Genomic DNA, 12,231 nt, shown 5'->3' with positions numbered 1-12,231 from the left:
GTTTTTCTTTGATTGCTTTCTCCACTTCATCTGAACAATCTCTCCACTTCTCTCCACTTCATCTTTCTTCACAATCATCTGAACTGATAGTTTTATTATTTGGAAGCAACTCAAAATATACAACACCTTTGTAAACTCACCAAATCAATTGCATGTTGTATTTTTGATACAATCCAGCTTTCGATGTGGCTTGTGCTGGTTTATCACAGTGACACCATGATGGTTTTCGATTTATGATATAGTAGACAATTTATTTTTCATCACAGAGGATAATTCGTTTCAAAAAATGGTTGACTTCATTGCATTTGAGATGAATAATGTAATCCACCGGGTTGGTCTAGTGGTGAACGCGTCTTCCCAAATCAGCTGATATGGAAGTTGAGAGTTCGAGCGTTCAAGTCTTAGTAAAATCGGTTATTTTTACACGGATCTGAACACTAGATCGTGGATACCGGTGTTGTTTGGTGGTTGGGTTTCAATTAACCCCACATCTCAGGAACGGTCGAACTGAGACTGTACATGACTATGCTTCATTTACACTCATACATATCGTCCTCATTCATCCTCTGAAGTATTTTATGAAATGTAATTACCGGAGATTAAACAGAAAAAAGAGAAGATGAATAATGCAAATATTGATTCGTTGTGTGATTCAAGTGAACCTCTTTCTATTCATGCAAAACTTAAATATCGAGCATCTTAACGAGTCCAAGACATTTGGTGTGATTTACAATCTTTGTGTGCAATACATTTAACCTTTCTGCAATCTCTTGCAGAGTAATATGACGATCCGATTCAATTATGGCTTTGATTTGGTCTTCATCAACTTCAGTTGATCAACCAGAACGTAAATTTTTAAACCGATTCTGATACGTATGTCTGTTAGGAAATCAACACCATAAACTTCACATTCTTCTTTGTGAACTGCAGCAGCTTTCTTCCCTTTACAGAAATATTAAAATAAAATATGTAAAAAAATGCTCATTTTTGCACTCCATGTTAAAAACTGACCATAAACTAACAGTTACAAAAAAAAGTTACGCGCAATTTGCTTCTGATGTATGGTAAAAGTGACAACTGTCCTTCAAAACAAACATAAAGCTATCTATTTGTGAAAAACCGAAATTACTTTCTTGCAAATCCCAATATTGTAATATAAAAGGTAACTAAAATAAAAAATTACGAAAGAGAAAAAAGAACCCTGACTGCACAGAGTTACTGAGTTGTACTCTCAACATATTATAAAATAAATATACCAAGTAAATAGATAATTATATGTAACAAATATTTTCTGAACAAAAGGAACTCCAAATTTGAATTAAAATCAAGATTTATTAATAGTTTTTTTTTTGTTTTTTATATATAGCATTTAAAATTAAAATTAGCAAGTTAATTACGTATCTGGTAATAAATTATAAAATTTTAGTGCCAAAACGTTATAGCCTACCGGGCTGGTCTAGTGGTTAACTCGTAGTCGCAAATCAGTTGTTTAACTCCTGATTTTCGAAGTCGAAGATTCTGAGTTTCAAATCCTAGTAAAAACTAGGTACGTATTTGTATACTGAACAATGGATACCGATGTACTAAGGTGGTCGGGGTTCAATTATCCACACGTCTCAGGAGTCGGCCTGAGTTTTTAAAGACTACACCTCATTTATATACCGTACATATCATTCTCATCTTAATCGGCCAAAGGGTGGTTGCTTATTATTGAACAAATTGCAACGTGCACATTAGGAAAAAATAAAAGAAAAAATATGACAGAAACAACTCTCTTATTTGGTTCTGTTTGGGTAAATATTTGTAATTTCGCTTTTTAAAGATATAAGTTATTGAATATTTAATGCTGTAGACCGTGATTTGGTTAAAAAGGAATATTAGAAAACAAAAATTTTTCGCAAAAATTAATTGCTCTTAACAAAAATTAATAACATATACTTACTGGTTGAAATATTTTGAAAAAACTACATGTATTCTCACTAAAAGAATAAGAAATCCAATGATCTACCGGCTCTGAATTCTCAAAATTTCTAATGCAAGAATGGTGCATTAGAATTTTTGAGATTTCTGGATTATCATACTAATTGCAAATTTCACGTATTCCTGTCTGTAAAAATAAACTCTTTGGATTTTTTTTATTCTCCACATCATGAGGTAGTAAAATAAAATAAAATAAAACTTTATCACCAATTAATAAGAACTATTTGAATGTACTGTGGGGGAAAAATTGTTTCTGAAATATTTTTACAGATTGGGAAGCTGAATTGTAGGAAATAATCAAAATGAGGGGATTTATTGATGGTAAGATTTTTGGTTCATCCCTGCAATTATTACTGCAAAGTACGCGGTTAATATATTAGTTGGTACTTGTATTTTTCGTTACAATAAAAGGCATGATTTATCTTTTTTACTTTCCCGTCTAGATAGCGCTATAGCACAACTATAGTTCTAGAAGGGAAAGTATTGTAATCGATTCAGTTTGGGAATGTACCGTTTTCACCGGATCTTGAAGTTTTGACATCTAAGCGACCCCCAAAAAACCGGATGGAAATTTTCCGGATGTTAATGTTCGTATGTACGAGTGTGTGTTAAGTGTTGGCCTCTAAATTACCTTATATTTCCAAACTATTGAACCGATTTTGACGAAACTTGGTTAGATTACTTATATATATATATATATATATATATATATATATATATATATATATATAATGAGGTATCGATGCCATTAAATTTTCAAGCAAAACGATCAAGAGACCTTGCTGCAGAGCAAGGTCACCCTCATTATCTTGAGATTTCGCCCAATTAAGGTAATATTTTTCTTACACATTTGTTGATTAAAAAATAATAATTTTAACAAAAAAAATTCCAAAATCGCACCCCCACCCAAAAAAAATGCTCTAAACTACTCGCTAAGTGGGCATACTGCGTAAATAGTACCCCTTGTCCCAACAAGGGGCGCCAGTTTCCCAGTCCGCCATCTTAGAATTTTCCTTTTTACCTGTGGGAAATTCTCTTTTCCATTGTCCTCTTGAACCGGGAAATTTGAAATTCCATAGCGTTGCCAACCAAATTATTTTTTACAAATTATAAATTAATTATTTATTTTATCTAATTTAGTTAATGTTTCAAAGGATGGTAGCACTGGCATTCAGCCGTTGTAGTCGTCTACTGTGTTGTGAAGTCACCGTTGAGCGGTACAAATAAATTTATGAACAATATTTAATGTGTAAAAAAGTAACTAAGTCTGGCTGGCTTTCGAACTCGATCATCCGGCTGACTCGGTACTAGTGCGTTAATCCTGCGGCTATACCAGCTGCCGACCATAAAAGCGAAATTTGTTCTATGTAAGTTGTGAAATTACATTAGTTTAGTTATTTCCGACCGTCGCCGCTAGCACCGCCACACCCGCGCAAATTAAATACGGTATGCGCGGACGCTTTAGTTAGAATCAATGTATTAAATAAACGAAAAAATATTATATATAAATAAAATGATAAATATTTTTAATTAATTTGTATGTGTATGTATGTAAAAGCCGTGCATCTGAAACAACCCACAGTTGTAGAACTTTCCTGAAACACGTGACGGGAAAGTCCTTCAACTGTATTGCTAGTTTTTTCCAATATATTCTTACTCTAATTAAATTACGTATTTGAATGCTAATCAAATAGTATTTGTGTTACTTTCCTACTGATGTTATACACATTAATGTGTTGTATGTGTTTTGGGTGGGTGTGGGTGTGCGCACATGTATACAAGCATATATATATATATATATATATATATATATATAGTTCCATAGTTTGTGTATTAGGGAGATTTGTCTTTGAAAATATATGAGAGACGGTGGAATATGGAGAGAATCCTCTCAAACAGTGTTTTATTGTTTTTAGATTTTGAATAAAAAATGTCTTAAAAGCATTCTCACCCTTAAAGAAATGTTTTGTTATTTTTTACTTTTTACGTTATAACATATCGACTACAAAATTCTAATCTACAGATGGAGCCCCCAACCCGAGATTCAAAAACTTTTTTAAGTATAAGTTATTAAAAATTATATTAGTTTTAATTTTTGTTCTTTTCAAGTTTTTCATTGAATTTAAGATAAGCCAGTAAATGGTTGAAGTAAATATACCTTTTTTAACAGATGCCAAAATTTTCTGCTCAGTTTTAATCGAAATTATTTTTAGCTTTGCAACTCTTTTTTCCATTTTCCATCTCGTTTTGTTTTTAAATAAAGATATTATTTACGTACCGTAAAGTGCTGATAAAACAGACATTTTAATACAAAAAAAAAATTTATCTCTACTGTGAGCCGTAATAGCAGTTTTATTAAAGTTTTTAATTAAACCGACCATCCGATAAATTTCAGAGAATTCTTAATAGACAAATAACAATTTTATTCTTAAATATACTTAAGCAATAATATTATGTATACTGAACTTAAAGTTCAGTATACATTATATTATTGTATATATATTATTATTATACATAATATTATGTATACTGAACTTAAAGTTCAGTATACATTATATTATTGCTTAATATTAACATAATATTATTAACATTAACATTATTATTTATTAATATGATGTATAACGAAAGTAAACAAGTGATAAATATTAAAAATTACAAAACACTGCTGCTTAAAAAAAACACTGCTCTTTAATATAGTCTAATTAAAGAGCGTGCGGGTGACAATTTTGTATATAGTATTTTTATCTAGTATAATTTTTTTTTTAATTTTAAAAATTAAAAAATTTAATATATTTATATAGCTTATGACATCCCCGGTAACGTAAGGATGTCACCGCGGGGTCATACATCTATATGGTTGAGTGTTGAGCTGTTACGGTTGAATAAACACACATGATACATACATACACTCTAAATACATTAGACTCCTATTTAGGCAGTCGTGTAATAAAAATTGAGTATATTTTACACGTATTTTCCATTATTTTTAATGGTTTTATCAGCTAAAATAAAACTGTTAAGGTTTAAGTAAAATAAATTAATTGATCTACCACAGTATTAAAACTTATCCCATTCATTAGTCGAAAGTTACATATAATTCTTCAAAAACGAATTTTTTCTTTCGCGAAAATATTGTAATTCATAAGTTGCTACACAATATTTACCAAATATTAAAGTTGTAAGACTTCTTGGTAATAGCAAATAACTTATAATTATTTTTAATTTTAATTTACTTTACAGAATGAAGATCATAATTCAATAAAATTTAACACATAAAAAATAAACTTTAGTAAAATACAAAGAGAAATTCGTAATAAACTAAATTAGTAGTTTATTTAGTAGGTCAAAAAAATAAAAATGTTATAAAAGGTTCAACAAATAAGAGAATGTTTTAAAACTTCAAAAATAAATCGGTTTAGTTAACATTAAAACAACAAAATAAAAAATAATAAACAATAAATGGTTTTTAAAAAACATAGGGGTATGACGCAACCCGCTTGCACGATATCAGCTAATCAACTCTTCTTTTATGGATGTTATTCCGTGTAAAAACATAAAAACAATGACCGTTTTGTTTTGTGCAGAGAAAAGTTAATTTAATTTGATTCTGAAATGGTATACTTTCGATCTGTCCATCACATAAAATACTCTCTGGTATAACAGAATTATATTTTTTATGTATAGTACTTGTAAGTATATATATAAACATACACAGTAGAATTATAATAAAATAAAAAATGTTTTCCCGGAAATCTGATTTTGTACTCCTTTTCATGACACACACACATTTTTTTTTTTTTTTGCTTGTACTGTTTGTATACTTTTCTTTACAATATTATGTTATCCTATTTTACATTTTAATTAATATAATAATTAAAATGTTATCAAAACCATTATTAAACGGAAATACGTGGAAATTACTTTATGTTATTAGATTTAAAATTTACCAGTATTTAATAGACTCTTCTATTTATAACACGCGTACACGACTGGGAAAGGGTGCCTTACCATTGAATTTTAACACATTTTACTCTTAAGAGACGCACAGTACTCAAAAACCAAATAAAATATATAACTAAAATAAAATTCTTTTTAGTCTCATTAACAATAATTTTAAACTATTTTTCCAATATGTACTTATAAAAACAATTGTTTTAATGTTAATAAATTTTATTTAAATATAATTTTTAAAAATTTATATAAAAAATGAACACATCTCTTTAATGGCATTCTTCGAACTACAAGCTTTCCGACGATGGTAATGTTCCCGAAACCGGGTAAGCCGACCAATGATGTAGTTTTGTACAGGCTGATAACACTGTTACCTATTATAACAAAGGTATTTGAAAAATTATTATTCCTGAGGTTATGACCGATTCTAAAGGAAGGACAAGTTATCCTGACCGTCAGTTCGGCTTCAGATGTGGTCACTCAATAATCGATCAAACAAATAAGATTGTCAACGTTATCAGCAAGTGACTAGAAAAGAAGATATATTGCTCGGTTGATTTTTTGGGTACCCAGCAGGTCTTTGATAAGGTAAATTCCTAGTCTACTCTATAAATAAACAGGTTGATTGACACCTTTTAATTTTATTCAGTGTGATGTTACATGAAATTCTACAACGGAGCCGCCCGTGAAATCAAAGGTGATCTGATTAGCGGCTTGAATGATCTTACATGACTTTCAGGTGAGCAATGACCTACATTTTATCAATTTATGTAATACAAAGTACCTTTGACCTAAGGGAGTCTGTACGATACGGTGGTTATTGAGGTTTTGAAGTTGATTGTGAGTCCTAAATAACATACTTAGTAAGTAACATTGATAAATAATAATGTATAATTATTAGTTGAGATGTTTTTAGGTCACAGAGTAGAAGTAATTTACTTTGATTTATTTGAAGTAGTTCTTATTTTTCAAACAGGAAACCATTGCTGAACACATTACAAAACTAAATCAATTATTTTTACTATAGGTAAGAGGGAAAAAAACAATTTAATTCTTGATAAAAGTATTCTATAACCTGGAAGTTGTTACTTAAGGCTTATATAAATACGGAAAAATATTTCTTTATTTTTAATACAATTCAAAAATAAAGGAAAGTATCTCAATTCCATACATTTAATTTTATATATACATACTAGCCGGCCCGTCTGGCCAAAACCTGGACCCTCGGATCTCAGGTCAGTCCTAGTAAATCCCGAAGCCAATTCAGGGGCTTCTCGTGGCCTCCCGGGGCCAAGGAGCCTAACCCGTTTGCCCCAGAACTAGCCATTTCCCAGGGGGAAACCTCCATATGCCCTGGACATACGCAGTGCTTGCTTTGATCACCATTCCCATCAACCAAAGGACTTCACCACTTGGACCCTCACATTGTACATTATCCTCGTGGTTTTCAGAATAATATTGATAAATAACAATTATATTATTCAGGCATAGAAATCTAAAAAAGAAACTAAATAACAAAAAGTATAATAGTAATAACTATGGTAAATAAAGCACACACACCTTTGACGAACGAAAAATTCATAACTTATTTCTTTTCAGTGGTACCAGAAATATAATAATGAATTAATATGATTAATTTATTTTTTCCTTAATGAATATCTTTAATTCACAACTTCACCCTGTTTGTGGGCGAAGAAATGATGATTTTTTTTTAATATCTTAAACTTCAAAGCTAAGTTTCAGTCGATGGCTTAAAACCTTCCCTGGAGTAACACAAATGCATCCTGCAAATTTGAAAGTAATCGGTCAGTTGGTTCTCGCGTGTTTCGATAACAAACAGATAAACTTTATACATACACATTTCCAAATGACCGTGATCTGTTAGATCGAGAGTGTACCTGATGCATGCAAAAGTTAGCCTTCAACCTACTAACAAATACCCCGTTTAAATTTTGAAAATCGGACGATTGTTTGCAGATATAAGATCACCCAATTACTCCTCCCAAAACAGTGCGTCAGGGACACCTCGTTTGTTACCAGTTGATAGTAAAGATTGGTCTAGACACACACGAGGTGCTCGCATACCTCACTAATCTAGCTTCACACACATTCACCACGGGAAACCCATTTTTTGTTAAACAGAAATATTTTAAACTTATTTAATATTATTTTATTTAACGTAAATTTATTTTTATTATTTTTGTATTATTATTCAGTCCATTGATTCGAATCATTCAGTTCAAACTCAGCTCATACAGTAATAGAGACTCACAGTTCATTAATTCAGTTCATTACAGTTTGTGCTTGGAAACCGGAAAATTTCCACTATTTTTTTTCTGACATTTTTGGAGATGAACGTTTTGTGTAGGAAGTTTATCTAATGATTTCGTTATAAACTTTCCATTAATCATTAATGGAAAATTTTTAAACGAAAAGTTCAAATCTTTATAGAAATGATTTATTTAAGAATAAATTTTTATACTGAAATAATACATAGTCAGATGTTATTTTAGTATTTAGTGTTTTCACAAAAAAATGTAAAGAGTATTTTATTGGAAAGCACTGAATAAAAAACAGTAATAATACACATTCCCGCATTCCAAAGAGAGCCTTAATTAACGTTCTGCATCAATCTGAGCATTAATCAGTATCCCTTCGTTTCTTTTCTTATTTCTACCAGGTTTCTTACCACTGCATTCTTTACAACGGTATTTTTACAAACGGGCCGAGATTTTAAAAATAATTATATAAGATAAAACAGATTAAAATATCTCATTAAAAGTAAAAAAAACTGATGTGGGCAGAACATGACTTCCTTGTACGCCTATTAAATTACATATATACACACTTTTCTAAAATGAAAAGTACATAAAATTTTATTTCATTAATAACTGCTAATATTTTTTCATACTTTTTTTTTATTATTGAGTTATTACTTATCGTAAATTTTTTTATTCAGAGTTTAATAATCATTAATAAATCAATATATTTAAGTTAAAAAAAGGAGATGAAGTCTAATTCGAACCGATATCCCTTCCCCTTCAAATCCAAATATTTCATTAATTAACATTTCATTTGATTATAACTCTGAACCATTGAAAATAAGTACCACTTATAATATATAGTTGAAAAACTCTCAATGAGGGCTTATTACTGTTTTAAGAAAAAGTAAAAAATGTTTTGGACACTTTTGGTTCAGTCGGCTGCAATCAAAACGGAAGGTGAACAACTAGATGTTACAACAGTCCTAAATCCAAAATTTCAACATTCTACGGCTAATCCTGTTTGAGTTATGCGAGATACATACGTACACACGTACGTACAGACGTCACGCCGATACTAATCAAAATAGTTTCAGGGATAGTCAAAATGAATATTGCTGTTGAAATCTTAAATTGAAAATTTTTTCGATCACAATACTTCCTTTACTTCGTACAAGGAAGTAAAAACAAGATATTTTTTTTAAATTTTGAAAAAGAGGGTGTCAAATTAAAAGTTGATTGTATTTTCAGTTTGGGCCAACTTCTGAAATTTAATTAAGAATTTTCAAATATTATTTTTAATTTTTAGTGCGATTTATGTAAGTAGTTCTCAATACACCATGTACGCTGTGTCTAAAATAGTCTTCGGGTTTTAAAATTTTATATATATTCAGCTTTTAACCGTTTTGATCGAGCAAAGTACTGTTAGAAAGATAGAACTCTAAACTTCTAGAGTTATAGTAGCACTAGAAATTCGTTCACTTCAGAAAATGGCGACTCCACAACAAAAATCATTCTGTGTACTCATTTTGCGCAGTGTGAGTCCGTAATCACTGTTCAGTGTGATTTTTATAGTGCTGAAACAACTACCACTCAGAACATTAGGCGATGCTATAGACAATTTACAGACTGGGGTTGTAAGTGTAAGGGGAAATTATATGGTCGACCCCGTGTGTCAGACGAAGATATGAAGTTCATCGGCCAGAGTTTCTCACGTAGCCTTCGAAAATAAACTCGCCGTATCGGTAGAGTACTAAAGATTCCCAAAATATCTATGTGGCATGTTTTGTGTCGACGTTTGCTTATGAAACCCTACAGGATTCACTTACCAAAAACCACTTATGATGACAAACAACGATGTGTGGAGTTTTGTGAATAATTCTTTAAGATGGTGGCAGAAGATGACAAATTTATAACACACTAGTGACGAGGTTACGTTTCAATTTAAGTGGACCGGTAAATCGCCACAATGTTAGAATATGGGGTACGGTTAGAATATAAGCCACATGAATTTGTATATCGTGATAGCGACTCTCCCAAAGTTAATGACTTTTGTACAATTTCTAAGGAAAAGGTATATAGTCCCTTTTTTTCTTAGCGAACACTGTTACTGAAAGAACGATATGTTTGAAAACTGGCTTTTCCCTCAGTTAGATTTGGCAGATTCGGAAGATTTCATTTTCCAGCAGGAGCACCACCTCACTGGAGTCAATTCGTTTGAGAATTTTTGAACGAAGGATCCCTCAACGATGGATCGGCCTTATGATCTTATGATACGGCTTTACATTACTGGCTTCTAAGATCGCAAGACCTCATTGTTTGCGATTTTTATTTGTAGGGTTTTGTAAAATATTCCGCCTGTGCGTCTCCTTCCGGCTACAGTCGTTGAACCGCGGAACCACATAACAGCAGCCGTGGGAGCAGTGAATAGAAAAACGCTTGTTAAGGTGTGGGACGAATACGACTGCCACGTGGACGTATGACATACATCCAAAGGGGGTCATATAGAGCAACTATGATATGGTATTTAAAGAAAACTTCATGAACCTTTAATAAAAACTTAATCTTAAATTTTATTTTCAAAATATAAACAATTCAAATCGGATGATTATTTTTGTGACACGGTTATTATGAAAGGAAAAGTAACCCAATTGCAAGATGGAAATCATGCAATTTTCATGAATGAATTTTGCATGATGAAAATTTTGTAGATTTGACGTACCCTAAACTCCTCCAACCACAAACACAGTTTTAGAGAAGAAAAATTCAGGAAGAATGTATGTGTATACGTAAGTCAATATGTTAGAAACTTTTTTTATAATATCTTCAAACTGAATAGACCGATTTGGATGAAATTTAAAGCGATAATTTTTGTGCATTGGGTATTTATTTCATTTAATTTTAATTGGTTATAACTTCCTTATTAAGTAAAATATCGAATTCGTTTAAAGTTCTTACTATTCTTTGGACAAGAGCCTAAAATTTATCTAAATAAAGTTTTTTGATATCACCAACTATTGTCCCAGGGGGTGGAAATAATGGGGTTTCGAAGAAAAAAGAATCATACCACACTTAATAGGCACAGCATCAAATAGGTTTAAAGTGGTCGTTAGTTCTTCAAACATTACCTAAAACTTTTGTCTGAAATAAATTTTGATATGACCAACCTTTACGGCAAGGGATGACCAAACTGTTGCTGGAATTGTAAGATGGGGCTTGTCGTACACTAAACATGTGAAATGTTTTTCACCTGCAACCACTATTGTACTGAGTAAATTTGAAGTTTTTCTTAACTTAAAGGTGGACATTTTTTTATTCCCTACTTATCACCGGTGAACTCTATCTCCGCCTTCCTGCGTACCGAAATAGATTTTTTTTCTTTTATCGTCAGTTATCGTTCGCTTGATATCTACAGACTGAGAAACCGATTTTTATGAAATTTGATACGTTGACTTCTGAATATTGATCATTAATGATATTAAATCTGATTACAATTGATCAATGCGGTTATAAGATACGATGAGTTCTTATAGTTTTACTCAAATAGTAGAATAATATTTTTACATAATTTTTTATTGGTATTCCAATATTCCTCTTAAACTTCCTCCGAAGTTTTAGATTATAGACTATATATAGTTATAGAATATAGAAATGCTCGATTTTTTAAAAAATGTTCATTTAATTAATTTCTTATAATTTAAAAAAATATATAAAATATTGTTATTGCACGGTATAAAATACGTATATAATTTTTTTAATTTATTTTTCTACCTGTTAGCATTTACAATCGGTCCCTCGTAAATTAAATGGTCAATGTAAATGGTCCCTCGGAACCATAAGTAAATTTGATTCATGATAGTCACGTGAAGAGAGGTGCCCGACGAAATCTGAAAATTTACCTATTAAGTCCGTTTATTTATTAATTACCGGATTTAATTATTATTAGCTTTAATTTTACGTCTGGAAAAATTATTTACACGTTTTCAATTAATTTTCACAAACAGTTTATATTACTTCCCCTTTTTTTTTTGTTGATGAG

The sequence above is a fragment of the Lycorma delicatula genome, chromosome 7 (assembly GCF_047948215.1).
Source record: "Lycorma delicatula isolate Av1 chromosome 7, ASM4794821v1, whole genome shotgun sequence".
NCBI lineage: Eukaryota > Metazoa > Arthropoda > Insecta > Hemiptera > Fulgoridae > Lycorma > Lycorma delicatula.
The sequence above is the reverse complement of the archived record's forward strand: the minus strand, read 5'-3'. Positions refer to the sequence as shown.